Here is a 27,856-nt window from a genome sequence, read left to right as displayed (position 1 = left end):
TAAAAGAATATATGATCATTATAACCAATGAGAATGTCAATATGTTATTATGACAATATTGAGAAAAATCATCAAATAGGGACTAAAACTCCTGACACATCACCATGTAAAAATGTTTTCTTTTCATGTGTGACTAATAGAGTATGACATTTTATTCAAAAAATGGAGAGCCAGGGTTCCTTCAATATTTTGTGAAATATGGGCTCCAAGTACTGTTGGAAATGAGAAACATTATCTAACAAATTACTTAGTAGAAATCCTTTCAGGTATAGATATCATTTTGGCTGCTACTGTTAAGTTTTGTATATAGATTATGAAGCCAAAAAGAGTTGTTATTTAAATTTCCAAAGCCTATAATTTGTATGCAAGGAAGATAAAAATCAAGAATTGCCAGATAAGTAAAAACACCAGTTGTTTCCTGTTCTTTCTGTCTGAAATGGAAAGCTGGTAGAGCTTGCAAGAAGCTCAGCTCTAAGCCCTAAGTCAGTAAAGGTATATATATCAAGTCTGGTGTCCAAGACAATGTGGGTGACTAAAGACACCTACTTTGAGAGAGAGTTTGAATATTGTTTGGAATCTGCATTTGGCAGCAAGTAGACAGCATATTAATCCCTATGTCTGATATTCAAAGAATCACAGAAAAGTCTGGCTCAGAGAGAAAATATATCTAAAGGACTCAGTAAACCCCAAATTACACATTTACAAGAAAAATGATCAATTTCCTTCTATCACCTCTCTACTCCATTCCCTAAGGTGGTCAATGGCATAGTTAATGGAAATATCTGGACCTTGTTCATTTTACACATTTTTCCAGAATAATAAAATGTGTGCATGTATGTGTATAATAAGTATTACATATTTATAATAACCTGGTTTGCTTTAACAAAAAGGATGACACTATAAAGATTATACTGCAGCTTGCTTTCTTGAAAATAACCTTATTCTAGTACATTCTTAGATTCACAGGACTATTGTGAAGAAAGTACAGAGAGTTCCCAAATAGTCTCACACCCAGTTTCCCCCATTATTAACATTTTACATTAGTATGCTACATTTGTCACAACTAATGAATCATAACTGATACATTATTATTAACTGAAGTCTACACTTCATTCAGATATCTTTGGCTTTCCTCTAATGTCCCTTGTCTGTTCCATGATCCCATCTAGGTTACTTCATTACATTTAGTTCTCATGCCTCCTTAACCTCCTCGTGGCTGTGAATGTTTCTCAGACTTTCCTTGTTTTCAACTACATTATAGTTTTGAGCATTACTAGTCAGGCAATTTTGTATCATGTCCTTCAGTTGGAATTTTATGTGTTTTTTTCTTATAATTAGACATTTCTGGTATGCTCTGATCAATGCTAGAGAGCAGGACATCTAAAAGAGAACAACCTATCTGCCACTAAATAATTATTCAGTCATGAGCAAGTTTCTAGTATTTACTATTATCACTAAAGTATTTTATAACCTGAAAAATATATGTATATATGCATGTGTGATTATATATGTGCATATGTATGTATGTGCCTTTATACACATACACACACACACACACACATATATCATTAAAATACTTTGGCATTGTCATTTTACATACTGTGAACTCTTCAAAGTTGAGTTAGCTTTTTTACTTATTTCTGAATTCTTGATCACTTACTTAGTTTCTAACCCATAGAAAATCTAAATTTTTACTGTTGAAAATATCTACACTTATTATATTCTTGAGTCTAAATGAATAAACAAGAGCTAACAATAGCAGGTTCTGATAAAAAGGTAAATATTATAAAGAATTTCTACAATATTATCTTTAACTAGTGTAGAATGGATTACCTAAGGAGTTTGTATAGTCATGAATGCAGGTGTCTATATAAAGCTGTGCCAATGATTTGGTGAGGATTTTATGAAGGGTAAATTAAGTGGGAGGTTGCTGAATGAGCTAAGATGTTTTCCAACTACATGATTCCGAGGAAACAAAGAGCTTTGTGCTAAGACCAAACACATTGTTTTCAAAGCAATATTCCCAATAAATTATGAAGTAGTAGGAACTATTATAAATCAGTTTCAACTATTATAAATCAAATGTGAATTTAGCTAATACACATTCAATGCCCATGATGTGTTCAGCAATGCCCTAAATACCATAGAGGGATAAAATGAACAAAGATAGAAGATTTTTCCTTAGGTTTATTAAAAAAAATAAAGAGATGTGTTAAAGACATAGCAATGTAAAATATTGTAAGATCAGAGCTCTAATGAGTAGTATCAAAAAATAAAGCTACCCCCCCAAGTGAAACCTAAAAACTTCTATTGTTCTTCAGATGAGTCAACTGCTGATCAGCATTTCCAATTACTCATCTAATGACTACCCACTTACAGGCATTTTTTAAATGTTCACATGTTGACAATTGGAAGTAACTCAATAAATTATGGGTAGTTACACATTTTATGTTCTCCTTACATAAAGAGGCACACTTCAATTTGTTTTCTCAAATACACAGTTGTAAAACTCTCCTTCATTTTCTCATAAAACTAATTAATAAACATACAGTTTTAAGAGACTGAAGCTTGCTTTCTTGAAAATTTTAAGTTTTATCTGTGACATGTAAAAGTTGGACAATGTTTCTAATTTCTCATCCAGTGAAACTGCCATTTATTAAAAAGTTGCTCAAACTATGTTGCTTAAATTATAAAGTTTTTGTGTTTTACATAGACTGTTATGAATTCTGATTAAAAATGAGAAGTGATGCACCGTCAGTTTAAGAAAACTACTTAGTAAAAACTTAAAGACTACATATGAATGTATATATTTATGAGCTCTAAATGAAGCAGATCAAGTTTGACTGCACAAAAGCTGGGAATGCTTTTTCACACAAATAAAATGACAGACTTCAACTGTATTTTGAAAGTGTGATTCATTATGTTGCTTTGTTGGGAATTTACCGGAATCTCCCAACTACATATTGATAAGCAGTGTGTTCTTGTCTCACCAGCAGTGAGTGTCGCTAGGGCAGCACATGTGTTGTCATGGTGGTGATGGATCATCGGTGTTCAGTGGAAGACCTGTAATTTGCAAAGGAAATGACAGGCAGCATTGAAACTGCACGGCAGTGGCCTTTTCTAGGTGAGCTGGAAGCTTGTGTTATGAGAATTACCTCTCTTTAAGTCATGTTTTATTTTAGTCTTCACAACTGGTTTGACATTTAGATTCAGAGGGCATAAATTTGAGATTCTCAGGTTTTGAACTTAAAATAAATTCATCATGTAATATAGCAGTAAATATTTCACCTTTTCATAACATGTTAAGACTCCTTTAATCAGGATACAGTTTTGTCCTCATTCCTACTGTAAGCATCAGTCTCTCCCAGTGGAAATCTATATCATTATCTTTTTCTATTTCATGTATCTGGATGATTGAACAAAAGAAAAAGAAAAAGAAAAGCAGCATCTCTTAAGAAGCGGCATTTATTTCTGCCATTATTTTTCTTCCCATAGGCAAAGGCAATTATTTTCTAGTCTAGAATTGAGCCTCTATTGTGCGACTACTCAATTTTGAAGATGCAGTACAGGTTCAATGTCCTTATGAATCTTCTACTGACCAAACAACCCAGCCACATTTCTCCTCTTTAAACTTCTACAATGTATCTACTATTAAGCTGTAAACTGATAGTGTGGAGAATCTGTAACTGTTTTGCTCAGTGGGATACTTTTATCACTAGTACATAACAACCATTCATTAAATATATCGAGTCATTAATTAATTAAAATCAAAATACATTATTGTAATTTAAAAACTACTGGTTCAACTTGATCACATACCTATCTGGCTACTTAATTTTCCCATGCATGTGTCTTCCCCAAATAAATGGTGAGCTAACGCCTTTTATACAGCCTATACAGTGCTATATACACGCAAAGCAGAATGCTTACTATGTAGCTGATAAACAGTAAGTAAATACTTAATGATAAAATTACTTGTCTACACCATTATTAAAAATTGGCCACAAACAAAAAGCATATAACACAGAACATTAATTCCAAACTGCTATGTTAATTTGCATTGGCAAAACATGATATAGCCCCAAGCAGTGCCTCTGATTTGACAGATGTGTCCCTGATTTGAGTAGAACATTTCTATAAAGTAGGACGTGTGAGTACTATTTTAAATTGCTTTGTCATAGACCCTGGAGCAGTCATAATTTTAAGTCACTCTGGTTTCTCCAGCTTGAAGTGCGAGTTGCAATTCCTGTCATCTGTACAACTTCTAGTCATGCGATGATGTTAATATACTGCATCCTGTTAGCTAAGACCTTAAGTGTTGCCAAGAGTCATTCAGTATGTACAGGACAACAGGCCTGTGTCATTTTCTGTTAGGGTCCTTGACTAAGACATTAACACAAACTTACCTACTACTCATTTACACAGCCAGCTAATAAATATTGAGTACCACTGCATGATCTGCTATGCAAACAAATTAGTCTAATATAATCCAAGTAGGTATTATATTGTAGTTACATAAAACTTACAATAAGTGCACAGAGAAAGGAGCTACACAATTCTTCTGGGGGAAATTAGTGGGCATACATTAACCATCGTGTATTCCAGTTTCAGAAAAGCAATGTAAATGCATTCATGATTGCTTGATTGTAAACTTAAGAATATAAATTGGGTGATAGCAGAGAAAGGGAAATCCACACCTGGTTTAACAGCCCTTATGCAAACAATTAGCCAATGGAAGTCTCCATCAGGGTGCCACAGGGATCTATGTTTGTCCCAAGTTTATAATTTTTATTTTTTAATTAGACAGCAAAAGATAAAGCCTGATTATTAAATTTGTAGGTAACACAAAACTGGTAAATACTACAAATAGTGTTGGGACAGAATTAATGATAAGCATCACCTTAGACTAAAGTAATACACTAAAATCAACAAGGTAAAATTTAACAGGGTTAAGTATGATGCCCTGCTGTGCTAAAAATATCATTCAAGGAAATAGAGGATTGAAAATATCTGACTTTGCAACATTCATAGTAAGTCACTCTGAGTTAGATGAAGAAAATCTGAATTTGGACCTATGTGTCTCTGAAAAAAATTTTGGCTATACTGATGGAACTATAAGGTCCTGGACAAACAATATAATATTTATTCTCTATTCTACATAGGCATATTGTGTATCTACTAAATTATTTTTGGCATACTACATTTTAAAGACATAATAACAAACTATGAATGGTTGCTAAAGGTGGATGAAATCGGTTTCAAAACTATGTCAAAGTATGATTAAAGAAACTGGGTATTTCTAACATGAAGAAAAGAAGATTAAAAGGAAACATGACAACTGCTTGCAAATATCTGAAAGGCTATTATGTTGCAGAGGTGATTTTTTTAAGTATTGCCACAAAAGGCAAAATGGACAGATTTAGTTAAGATGTTGACTCAACATATGAAATGTAGGAGGAAAGAGAACTGTATCTGTTTTTTTCACTGCTCCACCCTAGCTTTTACCAGTAAGTCTAGTCTATGGAAGGAACCAGCAAATCTTTTTGAATACACTAATGAATGAATAGGTAATAAAGTATGAAAGTCTGATCTGCTGAAAAATAGAATGAGGTTTCTCAGTAGGTAGATGAGATTCCTGTTATCTAAGTATAACTAGTGTCAGAAAAAGGCAATTGAAATGATTCCACTCTAAACAAGGAAAGAAAATTCCATAGTGAAGAGTGGGAAAAAATGTATATTGGGATTTTGCCTTAAAACCAAAATTACCAAAGTGGAAATGTTATCTGGTAGTCAACAAATTTTAAGTTGTAGAAATTATGAGCTAACTTATAATTAATTATGAGCTAAATTGGAATCAATATTGGTATGTAAGTGTTTTTCAAAATAATTTTATAATAGCAAAGTATATTTTTCAATTCATGTTTGACTTTGGCAAAATGAACATGAAGGAGATTGTACTGTACTCTATCAATTACTTCACGCTCCTATCTTAAATGTTTGATATTCCACTGTTCTCTCTGAAAGTGTACAGAATGTTACAGTTATTGCCATATTATTCACAATAGCCAAGCTATGGAGGCAACCAATGCATCCATCAATAGATGAATGGATAAAGAAGAGGTGGTACATATACACAATGGAATATTATTCAACCATGAAAAATAAAGAAATTCTGCCATTTGAGACAACATGGATGGATCTAGAGTGTATTATGCTCAGTGAAATAAGTCAGGTGGAGAAAGACAAATACCATATGATTCCACTTATTTGTGGAATCTTAAAACAAAACAAAGACGAGTAGTGACTCTACAGCATCTTACAATGCTGATGCACAGTGATTGTAATGGGGTATGTGGTGGGGACCTGATAATGGGGGTAATATAGTGACCATAATGTTGCTCAGGTTATTGTATATCAATGATACCTTAATATAAATAAATAATGAAATATAAACAAAACAATGAATAAAATAGCAGCAGACTCATAAATAATAATAAGCAACTGTTGGTTACCATGGGGGAGGGGTTGGGGTGGATGGGTGGGGATGGGTGAGGGGGATAAAGGGGAACAAGAGTTCTCAATCATAATATAAGGGTTGTAGTACAGCATGGAGAATATAACCAATGATTCTGTAACATCTTCCTATGTTGACAGTAACTGCACTAGTTGAGGTGAGGATTTAAAAATATGGGTAACTGTTGAACCACTGTGTTGCATATTTGAAACTAATATAAAGATTTTATATTACTATACTTCAATAAAAAATTTTATCTTAGATTTGATCTACTATATTACAATATTTATTTTGATATTCTGAATTGAATATAGAATTTATTAGCTAGACATTTCAAATTTCTGTCATTCAAAATTTTGAGCAAATAGGACTGGACATAAATTTATAAACTCTACTTAGATATTTCCCCAGTAACTCATATTAACCTTTTTTTAAAGCTATCTAGTTGTATAACCAGTCCTTTGACCCAATTTACTATCAGAATTTTTTATAAAGAGAGATTTTTGTCATACAACTTGATAAAATTCAGAGGTACGATGTATTGTATTGTACTGTGTAAAGTATTGTTAAATTTAGGTTTCTGAGGAAAAACAGTGAGTTGGCCTCTCATCCACATTAACATATTTTGCCTGCTTACAGCCAGTGTTTTTATTTCTGGAGATTTACAAGCTAGCTACTGCAACTTCTATGCCAGAAACTGTAATTTCATACAAGAAGGAACACTTGGTAGTTTTCAGTTGTCAGGTGACTCTCTTCTTCTCCTTGGTTCTACATATATGGTCAATAGTGGTTTTGTAGCACTTCTGCAAGGTCTCTCAAGTTCTTGCTCTTCACCTTATCTAGGCTGATTGATTTGAATTCATATAGAGCTGTCAAATTATTCTTATGTCTCTTCATTTATGTTACATTTCTATTCTCTTTAAGAATCTCTTCTATTCATTCCACACCCCTTTTTTGATAGATAAGATGGAAATAAAGTATGAGTTCATAATTCCAGGTGAGCCATCTATCTCAAATGTAGAGATCATGTGCTTAGTTTTTCTGCCAACATATTCAGGAAAAACAAAAACAAGAAAACTTTCTTTTTGCCCCTTCCATAATGCTCTACAGAAACCTAAACTGAATCTGGACAAGTTGCTACTCCCCCACCCCACCTTTTGTTTCATATTATTTCTTAGGTTTCTTAACAACAAAGTCTATGTATACTATATAATATACAGATTCATATACTATAGTCATGTTCTATATATACAATAGCATCTTGCATGTAGAATATATTTGGCATATGTTAGTAGAAAGAAAAGTGAATGAATGAATTAATATATCACAGAGAGATTTTTGAAAAGCTATTAAGTATAGATAAGCAGTCATCTTTATCCCAGATTAAAATTAGCATTGGGAAGACAATTGACATTCTCTTCTGTTATAATAAGCACTGTGATTTCTTGGTGAGCTGGATATTAATAGGCAATTATCTTAAAAAATGGGAAATTAATAATGGCTGGGAGAAGATTTGGATTCCTCCCAAAGTGCTTATTCATCTTGCATTGTTAAGATTTTTGTTTGTTTGTTTGCTCTCTTACTTCAATTTTTATATTGAGGGGGTAAGTCCACTCACCAGAGAGTAAGGGTTTGAGAACCAGAGAAGAGAAGATAGCGCTGGACTTTCCCTCTTACATGGAAATTCTAGTGAGTTCCCACACTCTCTTCTCCTTTTTCATGAGAACCACTTCAGAATGTATATGTCTTTTGCTATTATTCTTGCTGATACTTTATGTATGGCCATAATAATATTAACAGATGTAATTATTACTTCTCAAACATCTTTGTTTCAAACATCGTGACTATCTCCAAGTGTTACAACATATATACAAGATGCTTATTATTGTCTTCATTTCAAAAATTTAAGAGCTCAAAAGTAGAGTTAAATAAAAAGATATCTCCCAATTATGAAATGCCAGAATCAAGATTCTAATCCAGTTATGCCAGGCTTCAAAATTATGTTTCTTCCATTTTAAAAAACTCCCCTCTTAACCATTAATATAATCTTAACTTAAATTTGAACTAGCCCTGAGTAAATGGTGGAAGCAAGACTAGTTTTCCCCTTATATCATATCTTTTCACATTATTTTCTAGGGCTTGTTTCAATCGATCACATCTGTCAGGAAACTTGCTGCTGCTGTATATGGATTCACTGTGTGTTAGAATTAATATGTCTTTTGGGGGAGAATCAAGACATTCCCATTTGAAAAAGAAAAAACATTGAACATTTTATTTACTACTTTTGGCAATAAGATCCTTAGCTAACTGCTTGTGCTGTCTTTTTGTTTCATTTATAGTATGATATAAAGGACAGTGGAATGCCCAGGCAAGCTCCTACATTTTGGGATTCTATCTGTGCACAGATTTTCTGCTGCCATTTGGACAAAGAAAGGGACCTATGACAATAGTTATGACAACAGAAGTGATTTTTATGTGGAGTCAGCCCTTTTGCCTTTGTAGAGGTAACTAGTATCTGAAGTTGATGCTAAAATGCTGAGTATCATGACAATACAGAATGTATCACTCTTAAAGTTCCTTCTACTCTGCTACAAAGAAGGTTTATAGAATTAGCATGAGATTAATAAACAAATTTTACTTACAAAGCAACACTTCAATGAAAACAAATTAAATGAAAATTCCTTATCAAAACAGGAGAATATAGTAAGCAAAAATAATCGTGTATAACCTCATTCTCACTGTATCCTTTGCTTATTGGTAGCAATGGAAACTGGGCTTCCATTTCTATTAATTCAACATTCACTCATGGACAATCTATGTGCTGGAGGCTGTAAGACTTAAGAATCTGGGATTGGCTTAAAGATGGTGGCATGAGAAGTGAGATAGAAACCTCCTCCCAACACCACATATAATATGAAAATATAGCAAATACAATGCATCCTGAAAGAGCAACAAGAAAGGATGCTGCAATATAGGGCCTACATCCAGGGAATAGAACAGACCTCACGGAAAAGGGTAAAGTGCCAAAGGTGTGATCTGGCAGGACCCAAGCCCTTCCCCACCCTAGCTCACTGGAAGAAGGAAGAGAAATGGAGCAGGGAGGGGGTGGAGGCCTAGGACTGGTCTGGAAGCACAAACCTACAGTACATGGTGCTCTGGAGATTAGTGAAGTTGTAAAGCTAAGAAAGTAGGAGTACTTGGAGAGACTGAGATTCCAGCTGTTTGTGGAAAACAAGTACCCACAACCAGCTGCTCAGGGACAAAAGAAAGGAGGCACTCTAAGAGACTTCCTAACAGGAAGAGGGCTGCTAAAGGGGAAAAGGACTGCAGAGAGCTGCTCAGGAGAAAAGACAGGTGGACAAAATCGTCTGGCACACTCAGCCCAACAGGTTGGGAACTTTCAGGAGCTTCAGGCGCTCCATCCCCCTAGCTGGCAATGCAGCTCCAAGGATGCCCAACTGCTATAGGCAGTCTGCCACTCCTTCCTTCAGCTGGCATCGGCTCACAAAACTGTTGCCCCCACCACAGGAACAGCACAGCCAGAGGGCAGCCCCACCTATGGCAGCTACAAGGGTATAGCATACAGGCTCCTCCCTGTGCACTTGACCCACTGGCCCTGGCAGTGGAGGCAGACACTGCAGCTATAAAGCAGGAAAGAGCTCTTTCCTCCTGGCTGGTACCAGCGTCACTCACTTGCGACCCACACTATCAGTCCAGGAGCTGAGAAGCTCCAGAGATTAGAGCTTCTGGGCACTACAGGACACCACCTACACCAAATTATTATTACAAATATAATACCCGGTATTAATATAAGAACCTGATACAAAAAAAAATTCCACAAACACCTGAAAGAGGACCATGTGAAACTGAACTCACCAATCATTCTGATAAAGACTTCAAAATAAAAATCATAAACATGTATACAGTGCTACAGAAAATATTCAAGACCTCAGGGAGGAATTCAAGAAAGAGACAGAAATGTTGAAAAATACAGTATCCAAAATGAAACATACAATAGAGGGACATGAAAGCAGATTAGATGAAGTAGAGGAGATAGTAAATGAAACAGAAATTAGAGAACAGGAATACAAGGAAGCTGAGGTACAATGACCAATCCAAATAGAACAATATTAGCATTATAGGGGTAACAGAATAAGAATTGTATTTTGTAGGGACCGCTGTAAACGGAAGTGTTTCTAAGGCTTAATAGCTGTCACCAATGAAAATAAAACCAAAGTAAAGGAAGTAGACCAACTTATTACTAAGCAAAGGCAAAATAAAATCAACTACCTACAAAATCAGTCAAGGGATACACAAAGAGTACAGAATATGACACCTAAAATATAAAAAGTGGAGGAGGAAGAAAAGAAGGGAGAGAAAAAAGAATCATCAGACTATGTTTATAATAGCGTAATAAGTTTGTTAATGTAGACTGCTACATAGTAAGGAAGCTGTCCTTGAACCTTTGGTAACTACGAATCCAAAGCCTGCAATGGCAATAAGTACATATCTATGGATATGTATGTAAATGTAAATGGACTGAATGCAATGACAATAAGTACATATCTATGGATAATCACACTAAATGTAAATGGACTGAATGCAACAATGAAAAGACAGAGTTACAGAATGGATTTAAAAACAAACCCATCTATATGCTGCCAACAGAGTTTCACTTTAAACCCAAAGGCATACACAGACTAAAAGTGAAGGGATGGGAAAAGATATTTCATGCAAACAATAGGGAGGAAAAAAGCAGGTGTTGCAGTACTTGAATCAGACAAAATAGACTTCAAAATTGACAAAGTAATAAGAGACAAAGAAGGACAGTACATAATGATACAGGGGTCAGTCCAACAAGAGGATATAACCATTATAAATATCTATGCACCCAACACAGGATCACCTACATATGTGAAACAAATACTAACAGAATTAAAGGGGGAAAAAGAATGCAATGCATCCATTTTAGGAGACTTCAACACTTCATTCACTCCAAAGGATGGATCAACCAGACAGAAAATAAGTAAGAACACAGAGGCACTCAACAACACATTAGAAAAGATGGACCTAACAGACAGCTACAGAACACTGCATCTAAAAGCAGCAGACACACATTCTTCTCAAGTTCACATGGAACATTTTCCAAAAGAGATCACATACTAGACCACAAAAAAAGCCTCAGTAAATTCAGAAGGACTGAAATTGTACCAACTAGCTTCTCAGACCACAGAGGTGTATAACTAGAAATAAATTATGCAAAGAAAACAAAAAAACTCACAAACACATGGAGGCTTAACAACATGCTCTTAAATAATCAATGGATTAATTGCCAAATAAAAACAGAGATCCAATATATGGAGACAAATTAAAACAACAACTCAACTCCCAAAAATCTGTGGAATGCAGTGAAGGCCATTTTAAGAGGAATGTATACTGCAATACAGGCTTACCTTAAGTAAAAAGAACCATACCAAATGAACAGTCTAAACTCATGATTAATGAAACTACAAAAAGAAGAACAAATGGGGCCCAAAGTCAGTAGAAGAAGGAACATAATAAAATCTAGGACAGTAAAATGGTAAAATCAATGAAACCAGGAGCTGGCTCTCAGAGAAAATAAAATAGAAAAACTCTTAGCCAGACTTCTCAAGAGAAAAAGACAATCTACACATATAAATAGAATCAGAATGAGAAGGAAAAATCACTATTGAACCCAAAAAAACCCACAAAGAATTATTAGAGAACACAATGAAAAATTATATGCTAGCAAACTGGATAACCTATAAGAAATGGACAACTTTGTAGAAAAATGCAACCTTCCAAGACTGACCCAGGAAAAGACTGAAAATCTGAACAGATTGCCAGCAATGAAATTAAACTGTTAATCAAAAACTACCTATGAACAAAATCCCTGGATCAGATGGCTACACAGCTGAATTTTATCAAACATTTAGTGATGATTCAATACCCATCCTCCTTAAAGTTTTCCAAAAAGTAGAAGAGGATACTGGAATACTTCCAAAATCACTCTAATAACAAAACCAGGCAAAAACACCAAAAAAAAAAAAGAGAAAATTACACACCAATATCCCTGATGAACATAGATACAAAAATCCTCAACAAAATATTAGCAAACTGAATTCAAAAACACATCGAAAAGAGCATCCATCATGATCAAGTGGGATTCATTCCAGGGATGCAAGGATGCTACAATATTAAAAAAATCCACCAACATCATACATCACATCAACAAAAAGGAGGAGAAAAATCACATGATCATTTCAACAGATGCTGAAAAGGCATTTGAAAAAATTCAACATCTATTCATTATATATAGAGGGCAAGTACATCAACATAATAAAGGCCATATATGACAAACCCACAGCTAACATTATACTTAACAGCGAGAAGCTGAAAGCTTTTCCTTTAAGATCGGGAACAAGACAAGGATGCCCACTATCCCCACTTTTATTCAAAATAGTACAGGAGGTCTTAGTCCAGCAATCAGACAACACAAAGGAATAAAAGGCATCCAGATTAGTAAGGAAGAAGTTAAACTGTCACTGTTTGCAGATAACATGATATTATACATAAAAATCCCTAAAGAATCTACCCCAAGACTACTAGAACTAATAACTGAATTCAACAAAGTTGCAGGATACAAAATCAATATACAGAAATCTGTTGTATTTCTATATACTAACAATTAATTAATAGAAAGAGAAATCAGGAAAGTAATTCCATTAACAATTGCATCAAAATGAATAAAATACCTAGGAATAAACCTAACCAAGTGAAAGACCTAATATCCTGAAAGCTAGAAGACACTCATGAGAGAAATTAAAGAAGACACCAATAACTGGAAATACATCCCGTGCTCATGAATAGGAAGAATTATTAGAGTCAAAATGGCCCCACTGCCTAAAGCAATCTACAGATTCAAGGCAATCCCTATCAAAATACCAACAGCATTCTTCAATGAACTAGTATAAATAGTTCTAAAATTTATATGGAACCAAAAAAGACCCCAAATAGCCAAAGCAATCCTGAGAAGGAGGAATAAAGCTGGGGGGATTATGCTCCCTGACTTCAAGCTCTACTACAAAACCACAGTATCCAAGACAGTTTGGTACTGGCACAAGAACAGACCCACAGATCAATGGAATAGAATAGAAAACCCAGATGTAAACCCAAGCATATATGGCCAATTAATATACAATAAAGGAACCATGAATATTCAAGGAGGAAATGGCAGCCTCTTCAACAACTGGTGTTGACAAACTAGACAGCTACATGTAAGAGAATGAAACTATATTATTATTGTCTAACTCCATATACACAATTAAACTGAAAATGGATCAAAGTCCTGAATTTAGTTCATGAAACCATAAAGCTCTTAGAAGAAAAAAATGGCAAATGTCTCTTAAATATAAACATGAACAACTTTTTCCCAAACACATCTCCTTGGGCAACAGAAAGGAAAGCAAAAGTGAACAAATGGGACTACATCAAACTGAAAAGCTTCTGTATGGCCAAGAACACCATCAGCAGAACAAAAAGGCATCCTACATTATGTAAGAACATATTCATAAATGACATATCTGACAAGGGGTTAACATCCAAAATATATAAAGAATTCACATGCCTCAACACCCAACAAGCAAATAACCCGATTAAAAAATGGACAGGCAATCTGAACAGACACTTCTCCAGAAAGAAATTCAGATGGTCAACAGGCACATGAAAAGATGCTTCACATTGCTAATTATCAGGGAAATACAAATTAAAAGCACAATGAGATATCACCTCACACCAGTTAGCTTGTTCAACATCGAAAAGACAAGGAACAACAAATGCTGGCGAGGACACTGCTGGTGGGAATGTAAGTTAGTTCAACCATTGTGGAAAGCAAAAACTCAAAATAGAAATACCATTTGACACAGGAATTCCACTCCTAGGAATTTATCCTAAGAATTCAGCAGCCCATTTGAAAAAGACATATGCATCCCTATATTTATCGCACCACTATTTACAATAGCCAAGAAATGGAAGCATCCATCAGTAGATGAATGGATACTAAGTGTCTATCAGTAGATGAATGGATAAAGATGTGGTACATATACACAATGTAATATTATTCAGTCATAAGAACAAAACAAATCTTACCATTTGCAACAACATGGAGCTAGAGGGTATTATGCTCAGTGAAATAAGTCAGATGGAGAAAGACAAGTACCAAATGATTTCCCTCATTTGTGGAGTATAACAACAATGCAAAAATGAAGGAACAGAACAGCAGCAGACTCACAGACTCCAAGAAGGGACTAACGTTACCAAACGGGAGGGACGTGGGAGGGTGGGTGGGGAGGGATAAGGGGATTTAGGGGTATTATGATTGACGTATGTGGTGTATACACATGGTGTATGTGGAGGTCACAGGGAAGACAGTCTATCACAGAGAAGACAAGTAGTGACTCTGTGGCATCTTACTATGCTGGTGGACAGTGGCTGTAATAGGGTATGAGGGGGGACTATATAATATGGGTGAATGTAGTGACCACAATGTTTTTCATGTGAAATCTTCATAATAGTATATATCAATGATACCTCAATAAAGAAAAAGAAAGAATTAAGAATCTGTGATACCTCATCCTCTCAAGGGAAGGCACAGTTTACATTTTACCAGAACTTGGATATCCATTATTATGTGAAAGCATATACAATGCACACAATAGATGCACATGCATCATAAGAGTACCTTAGAAAGAGAACTGAAAGGAATCTATGGGCTTTTGTTTATTTGGTGTTTGAAAGATGGGTACAATTTGATTGGTGGAAGGACATATACCTGTAAAAAGTGAGAAATGACATTCAGATATAGGAGTGCAGTGGCTAGGGGACTATTGGGGTAGTTATGAAAAATGTCAATAAGAAGAGTAGCTGGAAGAGGAATAAGTTTGTACCACTGTAGATGAATTGGAATGTCAGGTTAATGTATTTTTTATTTAATAATCAAGAGATATTGAAAGTTTTAGAGCAGCTGCGTTAATTCTCACTATATATGAAAAAAACAACAGTAGTAACCAGCTGGGTATATCACAGCAATCCAGTTAGGTAGATGAGTCCTGATCATTCTGCTTTGCTTCATATTTTCACTCTTCTACCTGGAAGCTGTGTAGCCTGGAAACTTACCATTCCTTTTCCTTTCTTTTTCTGTGTTTTGTAAAATCAAGAAGATATTAATTATACACATGTCTCATGATGGTGTTGTGAAAATTAAATGAGATAATATAGGCAAAGAATGAATATAGGATGATTCACAGAGTACGCACTCTAAAAATACTGGTTCCAACTGGTACTTTTTTTTATAACGTTTTAGCAGGGTTTCTAGATACATTTATATAATATGAGAGATTTTAAAAAAGATGAGTCATGGGAGGTACTCAAAAGGAAGTCACGGGCAACACAAAGAGGTAGGAGGGGTAATGGTCAAGGAAGCTTAGACTGCTCAGAATGTTCAGTTGGGAAACTGCACTGCTGGACTCCAGCCGAATCCAGCAAGATTGATGCCTCTTAAAAGGGACCAAAGACCAGCAAGTGCAGTATGTTTTTTGAGTGCAAGGCTCTTATTTTGACTATCAGTTACAAATGCACATTTTCCATATTACGTTACAGTCATTGGCCTCAAAATTTACATATAACAAAACATTTTATATAAGTTGTTTATAAAAGTCCTGGGGATACAATGTGTACATGGGGACTATACTTAACAACACTGTATTGTATATTTGAAATGTTGTTAACAGAGTAAATCTTAAAAGTTCTCATCACCAAAAAAAAAATTTGTACTACGTGGTGTAGATATTAACTAGACTTTTGTGCTGATCATTTCACAATATATACAAATATTGAATCATTATATGATACACTTTAACCTAATATGTCAGTTATATCTCAATTTTTAGAAAAGGAAAAGACAGAAATACATTTTAAATGGCAATAAAATGATATAGTACTAATTTTTGACATTTGTGCAATGCTTTGAAATTTTTAACATCAAATTTTGTACTTTATTTTTAAAAATTATGTACTTTATTTAATATCATCCTTACCAGATTACTAACAAAGAGGCAACATACATGGTAGAATTTGAAGGGATCCAGTAAATTACATTCCTTTCCCTACCAATATTTGGAACGAAATGAAGGATGGACATAGAAATAAGACAAATTCATTCATTCATTCAACAAATACTTACTTAGCTACTACTCATACTTGGCATTCTTAAAGACACTGGTGATAAAGCAGTGAATGAAACAAAAGTATCTGCAGTCATGGAACTTAAAGTCCTCAGAGCGGCACTGATGTTAGATGTGTGGGAGACATGGAGATGCACTGCTCAATGCCTTCTTTAAGACAGAACATGGTACACACTGTTTAGCTTTGCAACTGTGGCTACATGCCAGTCCTAGGCATTGGCTGATTTGGGCCTGGGTACACTTCTGCTTTGGAACAAATTCACACTTCGCAGAGCCCACACCAGCCATGCTTGAGCAAGGGCCTCGCTATTTCAGCACATCTGACTCCCTTAATAGACTCCCTTGGGATTTGCAGAGAGGGTTTCAGTCTCTGGTAAGAGTGTTCCACTGCCCAATCTTTCCAATTTTCCAATTTGCTTCTTTTAGAAGTATTATTCTCTACCCACCCCCACAAAAATCCATTGTACTCCTAATTCAGTGACAGTATGTTTTCCTGGAGAGCACAGATGTTATCTTCATAAATGGATGAAGATAAAAGATTTCACTGTTATAAGGAAGAAAGCCCATTGGTGAATGTAGTTTTAGACCTGGGCCCCAAAAGGACTTGTTTTGTTTACTCCTTAACTGTGAAGCACACAGTCTTATCTACACAGTCTCCAGCAGTAAGGAAAATCGCCAAGAAAGTCTCCTACTGAAATGTGGAGAGTACACACTCAGCAGCAGGAAGATTAGTAAAATAAATATAGCCATCGATTCACCACCCAGGTAAGTCACTTCTTCCACAGGGGTGAGTGAGTGAGGGATGGGAGAGATGCACTGTGCTACCCCAGCTGAAATCTGTCCATGTGGAACCATGATGTGAGGGGAAAGGAGCTTGCCGATTTACAAACCCATCATGTATTATTCCCATTTCAGAGATGACAAAAATAAAGTTCAGAAATACTGATCACTTGCCAAAGAGTATATAAGAAGTAAACTTTAAAGCCTGGACTCAAGAATATTCTAATCCAAGTAAATCTATTTGCTAATCTTCTATATATTTGAAATTTTTCCATGCATCAACATAGAGCATAGGACATAGACAAGTAAGTCAGCACGTTGTCCTTAAGATATTTCAGTCAATTCTGGAAGTCAGAAATTTTGGATGATTTCAATATAGTGTTATCTATTCAATACTGACAGGACACTGAGAGAAGCATCCTTGTCAACAATGGGTTCATGAAAGATCATGGGTGGCTTCTCAGAGGAGGTTATAGCTGAGTTGAATTCTTAAAAACAGTAAGTAAAAACTAGCCAGATAAGTGGGGTAGGAGATGAAAGGAGCTGAGGCCAAAAAATAGGCGAAAGCGCAGACTACAAGGAATGACAAGTGGTTCCAAATGTCTAAGCACATGGCACAAAGGAGGGAGTGATAATATATGGGACTAAAGATGCATATAGTAGCACTTAGTCATTCAAGAACCTACTATGTGCCAGGCACGTATTGTGTGCTGGGAATAAAGCAGAAATGAATAAGATCGATCCTGTCTATGCTCGCAAATGCCACCAGGTGAAAGTGCTCTGACTGGAGAAGGGTACGTTGTCTCGGGGATAGGAGGCAACACCTACTTTGCCCTGAGGTGAACATGTAAATGGCTTCCTAGCAAAAGGAACATTCAGCCACAATAATGAAGTATGAGCAGGGTTTTACCTGAAGAAAGGTAGGGTAAGCAAATTATAAGGAGAGGAAATAGGATGTGCAAAAAAAAAAAAAAAAGCAAAAAGAGAAGGGAATAATTCATGAATATTATTGGAGGACAGAATGTGAAACAAGGATGTACATCCCATTGAAAAACCATGTTCTCCAAGAAAGCATATGGAGTCTATCATTACTTTAGTAAGAGTTAATTCTATCCATCACTTCTAAAATCTGATTGTTTGAGAAGCTAAGTCACCCCGAATTTGATAGTGATCATATAAACTCCTATTTCAGGACTTCACTTTAATCCCATTGACTGAAGGCTTTTTTTTTTCAATTTTCAAAATGCAAACTCTAAGATTTGTAACATTTTAACTTTATTGATATTTATATCATGATAAGGACAAACTATCAATATTTAAAGGAGATAGAGTAGAACACATAAAACTTGACATGGAGCACCTGTTCTACTTTATAAGAGCTAAGTTTAATTTTTCTTAGGAGCAGTAATAGGACTGTGCATATAGGGCATTACAAATCACGTCATAAGCAAGAGGACCTCAAAATTAACCTTTGAGCTTTAAGCTTTTCCAGGTGTTTTCAACACACTTTCTTACAGAGCTATATGGGAAACTTGTTTCGACATTTAAGCTAAGTCTTAAATGATTTTCTTAATGCCTTAGAATTTAATTAAAAGCTTCATGCCAATATTAATATGTATCTAAGTATTTTTAATACATATGTAACTTCCAATAGATATTTAAAAAAGGAAAAATGTTAGCTTTTGTATTTTATAAGAGATTATATGTCATTATGTTTGAATGTGATCTATTTAAAGGAGCTCCCAAGGCTCATAGATAAAAAGGTCTGTGAGGTAAAACAAAAATATCATAGGATCATGGAAATAAAATACGGTTTTTGCAAATAAAAATCTTATTGCTAAAAAAATATATAAAAACAACTCCGCATGTTAAAAGGAAAACCACTGCAAAGAATGGAATTGTCAGCATTACAGATTTGCTCTAAATCAGCCATACTTAATTTTTAATAATGCTAACAATAGGAGCAGCCCAGCCTCTTGTTTTGTTTTGTTTTGTTTTGTTTAGGTGATGTTATTTTGCTATTACTTTGACAAGTGGAGTTCAGAGGGAGTTCACTCAGAGATATCGCATCTTCTGGAAGATGCAAGGCTAACACAGGAAGCCACTGGGGACTCTGTTTCACAGTCTAGAGATATGAACACACTTAGAACAATTTGGAATTTTCTATTACATGTCCTGCCCCTAGCTATCTTATTTTTTGGAGCCTGTGATCAGATTATAGAAAGATTATACTTTAACCTACATTTAATCTAAACTAAATAGATACCAGAAGCCACTGTTAAGAAATTCAATTTTGTCACTTTTAAAAGCCAGGTGAAGGGTGGGGTTTTATTTTGGTATATTAAATGTTGCTGAGCAACATAACATTGTTTTCAATACAGTTTATATCAGTAAAGGGCAAAAGTAAGCTGTTCCTTCATTTCAAGGGGATATTTTCTATTAAATTTCCTTTGCCAATACCAGCATCTCAATGGGTAAGAGGTCAGGAAGAATTATAACAAAATGTATGTTGGAGAAAATCTTGGGGTAAAAGATATTACTCCTAAAGGACATTTCAGAGCCTCAGGTGGTGCAACCCTGTCCTTTTTAATACAATGGTTACATTCTTTTGTAATAGTAAAAGGTGTAGTTTGTCTTTCTATTGTTTGAGTCATTGTTCTTTCTATTGCTATATGAGGCCAGTAACTTTACAATCCATTCTGAGCTCATCTTTAATAAGCATTTACAGTTGAACAGACCTGGGTTGTACTGTTTATTCTTTCCAGGCAGTTACATATGGTTTCTCCTATGCACCATAATGATGAAGAAACACATAAGACTTTGTGATCTTTGTGATACCTTTTTCAAAAATTATGTGCATGAGTTACTTTTGTTGTATGGATGATAATGCCACCTTTAATTTGGTTTGCATATTAGCTGAAAATTACTTGGAGCAATATAACATTTATTAAAAATTAAAGAATATTTTACGGAGTCGTAGAGATCCAACTTTTTCACTTATGGTAAGATGTGTCTGGTCTTGCAAGGAAACACTGTGGTTGTGGGGTTTGTTTTGTTTTGTTTTGTTTTTTTACACTTTGCTTTAAGGAAAATCAAGTAATGTTTGTTACAAATAAAAACATAGGTAGAAAAAGCCTGATTGCGCAAAGATTGACACAACTGTAAAATGAAAACTTTTCCATTTTAACTGCTGGCATTTTTTTGCTCCTTGAGCAAATAATTGAAGCAAAATGCTAATAAAATTTAATTAACTACACAATGAACTGTTTTTACTATCTATTCATGATTAATATCATTTTTTCCAAATGATTTTTATTTCCTGGTTTCAAACAAGGGAGAGCAATTAATCTTTCCTTTAAAAAAAAGTATAGAAAAGCTTTGAAGCTTTGAAGGAAAAGGGTTGGGGTGATTGCTGGCTTTATTTTGTTTTTGTTTTTCAGTTAAGAGGAACAACCCCCTGTTAGAATTGATGCTTGCAAGATGCTTCTATTTGGACTATTGGAAGCCAATTCATGGCTACATTTCTGTGGAGTATATAAAACTAACACTGTTATGTAGTTTCACTGACATAGGTGCACTCATGCAAAGTAAGATGGATGGGATGTCGGTGTTCTCTATCATGGGATCTCCATTTAGTGACCCAGATGAGGACTGAGAGAACTTGTCACACAAGCATGACAGGGCCAGATACGGCTTTAAATGGAGCTCCAAATCTCATATAGATATGAAGTTGCTGCTAGAGGACAAAATTTGTCATAAAACACTTGTCAGTACAGAGTTCATTAAGGTAAAGGATGATAGTTCTCTATCTGGACACAACTGAGCTCTCCTCTGGCAGCCGGTCTGCAGGCACAGGAGAGACGTCATGTTTTGTTTTGTTTCTTTCCTTAATGACCTTTTAAAATAATTTCATTAAGATTTTCCTGGTTCTTTCATCTTAAGGCAAAAGAGTCTTATAGCATTTTCCCCCAATTTCACTCCTTTGTTAAATTTGGAGGTGTGTTTGTGATGTCAATTCACAGTCACTTGGGACTTGACTGAGTTTTGAGGTGAGGTGTTAAACCTCACAGGGCAGAATTGTAACGCTTAAGGTGAAAGACAAGGCTCTTAATCACTTGCACTGTGACTGCCACACTAGAAATTTCATGACTGCCACTGAATTTCTTTTTACTCAGGGCTCAGAGATCAATAAAGGTATTAAGAAACACAAGGCTGTCCAGGATTTAACTGAAATCTGATGTTATAAAGTCATAAAGGATTTAATTCCTAATTGCAAACAGGTTTCTAAGAAGAGAATCTGCTGTTTTAAAATGTTATTTTGATTAGCAATTTATCACCATTAATTTCAGCATAATTCAGATTTATTACATCTTATTCAAAGACTATTAAAGTTTTTTAATTTCTTAGCATTTTTCTTTTTTTTTACATAGAAGGAACATACCTATTAGTAATTAGGGGTTTATTATTCTCATTTTACAGATAGGAAAGACAAAGGAAAAGATAAGTAGAAAAATAAAGTTATATTGCCACTGTTTTAGAATGTTAAAAATGGCGACTGATTTGCTTTATACTCCCAATTTCCAGCTTAATGTATTTAGCCTAAACTATGACAAAATATTAAATGATGTGTTCTGAATGTGATCATGTTCCTTCCAGTCCCTTTAGGACTGAAAGACTTCTCCAGCTACTATACATGCTGCCAGGTGTCAGGACTCAGCTGACACCCTGCTCCAAGCATCATCCTTTCCCTGTATAGCCAAAATTCAGTCAATGGTCTCTATAGAGGAGATGGGGTGGGACACAAGAGCTCAAGACATCTCTAAATGCTCAGCTTTAGAACTTGCTGTGGGACCTCCTGTGGTCTCTGCTGAGGTTACACTGTAGTACAACTTCTCCTGCCCCATCCATCCTTTACTCCTTCCCTCACCAACAGGTTTTGAACCCAAGAGCACTCTCCAGTTATCTTCCTGCATCCATATTTTGTCTCAGAGTCTGCTTCCCAGGAAAACTGACCAGTGACATGATATTTAGAGTTTATTTTTGGGGGGAGGGTACCAATATTTAACACTTCCAACATTTTTCTCTCAATATATTTGACGTACATTAAAACAATCTTCTTTTATTACATTGTATTCAAATAGGTTTTGACATTAACAGTCTAACAAGGTTCTTATTGAAGATGATTATACAAATAATAAAATCAGTTTGCATGTAGGCAAATGATAACATTTGTCTTACATCATTCTCAGTATGACTATTCACCTGTTTTACAATTATTAATATGCAAAGTCATCAAATTAAGTACATAGATGAAGAAATCAAGACAGAACAACCATCCTAGCTTCACTCTAAAACCACAGGGACTGGGTCTCCCTTCATATGCATGGTCACCCAGTGGAATGTTCCCTTTATTGACTCAGTATTGTCCATGCTGTTTTATTTTAGTTTAGTGTGTCAGTTTTCTATTAGTATTGAGCAAACTACCACAAACTTGAACACAAAAAACAACACACAGTTTATTCAGTTTCCACAGGAGCACAGCCTAGCTGTGCTCTCAACAAGTCTACATTCAGTTGTTAGGCAGTCTGTGTTCTCATCTGGAGGCATAGCTAGGGAAGGGTCTCTCTTTAAGCTCCTTCACAGTGTTGGCAGAATTTATTTCTTTGTAGAGGTAGATCTCATTGGATGTTGCTGCCACAAAGCCAGCAACAGAACACACACACACACAGACACACACACATACACACAGAGGAAGGGAAGGTGGGATGGGAAGAGTCTGCCTGATTCTTTGTTTTCAGATTCTGATCTTTAGACCCACTATAAGAGAGCTCACCTGATCAGGACAGGCCCACCAGGATAATTTCACTTTTGATTAACCTAACCTGATTAGAGGCTTTGATTACATCATTGAGATCACTTCACCTTTGCCTGTTTTATTGGTTAAAGGCAAAATATAGGCTCTGTCACATGCAAAGGGACAGGATTATAAATAGGTGGCGGTCATCTTAGAATTTTGTGCCCTCCATGAGATAATGTTATTACAAAGCAAGGAGCAGTGATTTTTGATGTTACAAACCATGTTTAGGTAGGTTAAGTACACTTTAACAGAGAGGATGCACATTTCAGTTTAGCAAGAATCCTAAGTTATAGATTCTGTTGCCCCAACATTTGAACCTGGCTAATTATTAGTCCAGGTTTTCTTTGCCTGACTCTTTCAACTCTTACATATTTCTACTCCCAGAGCAGACAATGTCCCAAATGTTCTTTGTGGAGTAACACATTCATTTTACTTCTGAGTCTGCATTTTCTCTAAACCCTCTATTTTCTCTTACCCAGATGACTAGCTCCGTTGCTTACTGCTCAGAGTCAATTATTCTTTGTGTGTCCTAAAAAGACACACAAATTTGCTTTTTCATTCTTCAAGAATGGCAATATAGGTGCCCTTATGGTTCACTGGATTGAAGTGCATGCTGCCTGTGCACATAAGAGAGAGCAGATGACATTTCAATGTGCCAATGTACTTGGGTTTGACTCACTTTGGCCAAAAAAAACCTATTAGATACAACACTAGCAGAGGCCTTCAGATTGGACTTTTGACATCCTGTCATTCAACATGGAAAGAATTTGCTTTGAATAGACAGACACTGGGCTAAGGTGGATGAGAGAAAACTGGAGCACATTTAAATCCAACTTAAACTGTGGAACCAAGCCAGGTAGATTTGCATCTTGAAAGAAAGTCACCCAGGGAAACTGAGCCTAGATTGGCTTAACCTGACCCATAGTTAGGTGAGCATGAGAATAAAGATTTATTGTTTAAGTCACTCAATCGTGCAGTGGTTTGTTTTCCAGCATTATTGCAGTAATGGTTGAGTAAAACTTTATCTAGTTTGTATAAAATTACATAAACTTACATGAAGTTTATGAAATGTATTACATAGGTCATAATATATAATAGAGAATATTTAATAATTACTCATTTATATTATGAATCCTAACAGTAGGTGGTAATGCTTTTATTTATAACACACGTGGCTTAACAAATGGAGTATCTTGCCCCTTGGTAAATTCCACTAACCTATCAAATCTAAATTCAAGTCTTACTTCCTCTGTGACTCTTCCACCATTTTTTCCCTAGGAACTTCTTTGGACTCTTGCAAGATTTATGAATTTACTAAGTGGTTAAGATTTAAGTATAATATGTTTGTTCAGGTAGGCTGAGTTTCCTCCTGTGCTTGCGGTTAACCATGGTATTAGGGCTGGTATTGTCACTTCCTATGTTTGTTCTCTAGTAAGGCACTATTGCAATGAGTGCTATTTACTCATTACTTCATCAAATATTTATTGAGAAACTACTATTGACAAGGCATCATGCCAAACTGTGTTAGCACACACTCTTCCCTGATGATAGAATTTCTCTACTCAAAACCGTACTGTTAGCAATTACAGATCCATCTATACTTTAGAGATGGTTAACGGCTACAAGATATTTTCGAATATTGTGCAAACTACAAAATATTTATATGTAGGTGTGTAGTAAAGATATATAATTAAATGTTACTATTGGCATAGTTAGTAATAAAATACAAAATAATTGAGCAATAATTAGAACATAACAAAGAACATATGTATTATGTCCATACTCTACCCCAAGTACTTTTCAAAGCACCTTACTTATATTTGGCCATTTAATCCTTATAATACCCTGTGATGTTAATATCATTATCTCCATAGAAGCCAATAAAATGGCTTAAGAACATATTAAGAACAATAAATTGTGGAGCCAGATTTAAATCCTATTTTAGAACAAAAAAACAAATAATGTATATATGGAACGTATATGATGGAAATGTATCAACATAACATGGTGGCAAAGAATTCAGATTTTAGAACTGGGCTTAGGTTCAAATTTCAGTTTTTGCTTATTTGCTGTGTGACCATCAGCAAGTTAAATCAATTAACCTTCATTAACCTCATCTGTAAAATGAGAAGAATAGCAGTACTTGTCTAATTTTTCTGTAAAAAAATAAATAAGATGTAAAGCTCTTAGAACAGTGCCTGTCAAAGAAAAGTACTGAAAAATTGTCTAGTAGTAGTTATTATTTCATGGTCTTTCCAAAATTGATTGTGTAAATCATCTTTAGATACTCCATGGTCAAAAAAATTGCGTGTCCATGCGAGAAATTAACCAGTTATAGAGTAACACCTGCCAACAACTCCTCTTGATACTTTCAATGGCAAACTTAGCGTTGAACCCAGGATTGCACCTTCTGGCCATAGAATCTAAATCCATGACATGTTTCTTCTAATAGTCATACTGGCTCTGTTCTACTTCAGTTCCAGTTGCTCTCATGGATGGTGATTGTACAGACAATAATGAACTGACTGTGTACAAGCACTGTTCTAGTAGTAATCCTCAAAAACCCCATGTGATAGGTATTATTATTACACAATTTTGTAGGTAGAAACTGAAGACATAAAATGATGAAATGACTTACCCAAGTGTAGCAGAAATGGATCTGGCCACAGAGTCTGTTATACTTATCTCCTTAAGAGGGTCATCTTTAATTCACTTTCCTCAAAGTGAATTTTTGATCACTATGTTGTTCACCTGAAAACATTATAATATTAAGTCAACTACATGTCAATAAATAATAAAACTAAAAGTAAATAAATGAAATTAGTTGACTTCACTTTTTAAAGCAGTTTTAGGTTTATAGAAAAATTAAGCAGAAAGTAGTTTCCAAATACCCCCCACCGTCTTCATCCCCTACTTGCTTCTGTCACTACACCCCACCCCTCACTATTTCCCCTATTATTGACATCTTGCATTAGGTGGAACACTTGTTACAACTGATAAACCAACATTGATGTTATTATTAATTCAAGTCCATAGTTTTCAACAGAGTTCACTTTTTGTAGTCTACATTCTATGGATTTTGACAACTGTACAATGGTATGTATCTAGCATAACATATCATAAAGAATAGTTTCACTACCGTAAAAATCCCCTGTGCTTTACCCTATTCATTTCTCTCACTTTTTTCAACCCCCTGGCAAGCACTGGTATGTTTACTGTCTCTGAAGTTTTTCCTTTTCCAGATGTCATGCAGTTGGAATTTTGTAGCATGCAGCCTTTTCAGTTTTACTTCTTTCACTTAGCAATATACATTTAAGTTTCCTCACTGTCTTTCTATGGCTTGATAATCTTTTTTTTTAATCACTAAATATTTCCCAGTGTATGGTTATATTATAGTTCATTCATTCACCTATTGAGGGACATCTTGCATCTTGGTTGTTTCCAAATTTTGGTAATTGAGAAAAAACTGCTAAAACATCTGTGTGTATGTTTTGAAAGGACATAACTTTTTAGCTCAATTGAGTAAATACTTAGAAATGTAGTTACTGGGTGGTAAGATAAGAGTATGTTTAACCTTGTAAATAACTGACAACCTCTTCTAATGTGGCTGTACCGTTTTGCACTCCCCCAGCAATGAATGAGACTTCCTACTGTCCCACATCCTCACCAGCATGTGATGTGATCAGTGTTCTGGATTTGCTGATAGGAACTTACAATTCCCTAATGACCTATGATGTTAAGTACTTTTATTTCTCATTTATTATCTGTGTATGTTTTCTGGTAAATTATATCTTTATATCTTTTGTTCATTTATAGCTGGGTTACATTGTTTTCTTGATGTTGAGTTTTAAGTGTTCTTTGTATATTCTGAATAACTATTCTTTAACAGATAAGTCTTTTGCAAAAATTTTCTATCAGTCTATGGTTTGTCTTTATTCTCTTAATAATGTTTTTTCAAGAGCAGAAATGTTTAATTTTGATGAAGTCTGATTTTTCATTCTTTTCTTTCATGGATCATGCTTTTGTTGCTATATTTAAAAAGTCATCACCAAATCCAAGACCTCCTAGATTTTCCCCTGTAATAACTTCTAGATTCATAGTTTTACATTTTACATTTGTGTTTGAACCATATGAATTAATATTTGTGAAAACTGTCATGTGTAGTAGATTCATGATCCTTTCAAACTGAATTATCAATCAAAATGTAAACTATAATTTAAGCTAAACCACATCAAAAATACTCTTTAAGTATAGTGAATGCCCATCTAGCTATTTTGTATGGTGCATAACAGATAGAATGTAATTTAATTTCTATAGATTTTTTTTAATGTGAGGTAAGTTTAGATGCTTCAATATATAGTGTGGCAATTAGTAGCCATATGGAGGAAAGTAAAGACACAGTTCTATCTCAAACATACACTATAATAAATCCTGTAAATATTA

The 27,856-nt window shown here is 35.0% G+C and overlaps 1 long non-coding RNA gene across 1 annotated transcript in view; it reads right to left on the bottom strand.

The window, feature by feature from the left end:
* Nucleotides 1-27,856, bottom strand: part of LOC140843368 (uncharacterized) — a 290,886-nt gene that overhangs the window by 144,223 nt on the left and 118,807 nt on the right. Inside the window, exon 3 of the long non-coding RNA XR_012121054.1 lies at nt 26,052-26,164. This is a non-coding gene — a long non-coding RNA (uncharacterized lncRNA). The remainder of the gene's footprint in view (nt 1-26,051; nt 26,165-27,856) is intronic.

This window comes from Manis javanica, chromosome 9 (genome assembly GCF_040802235.1).
Source record: "Manis javanica isolate MJ-LG chromosome 9, MJ_LKY, whole genome shotgun sequence".
NCBI classification, from domain to species: Eukaryota; Metazoa; Chordata; class Mammalia; order Pholidota; family Manidae; genus Manis; species Manis javanica.
The sequence above is the reverse complement of the archived record's forward strand: the minus strand, read 5'-3'. Positions and strand labels throughout refer to the sequence as shown.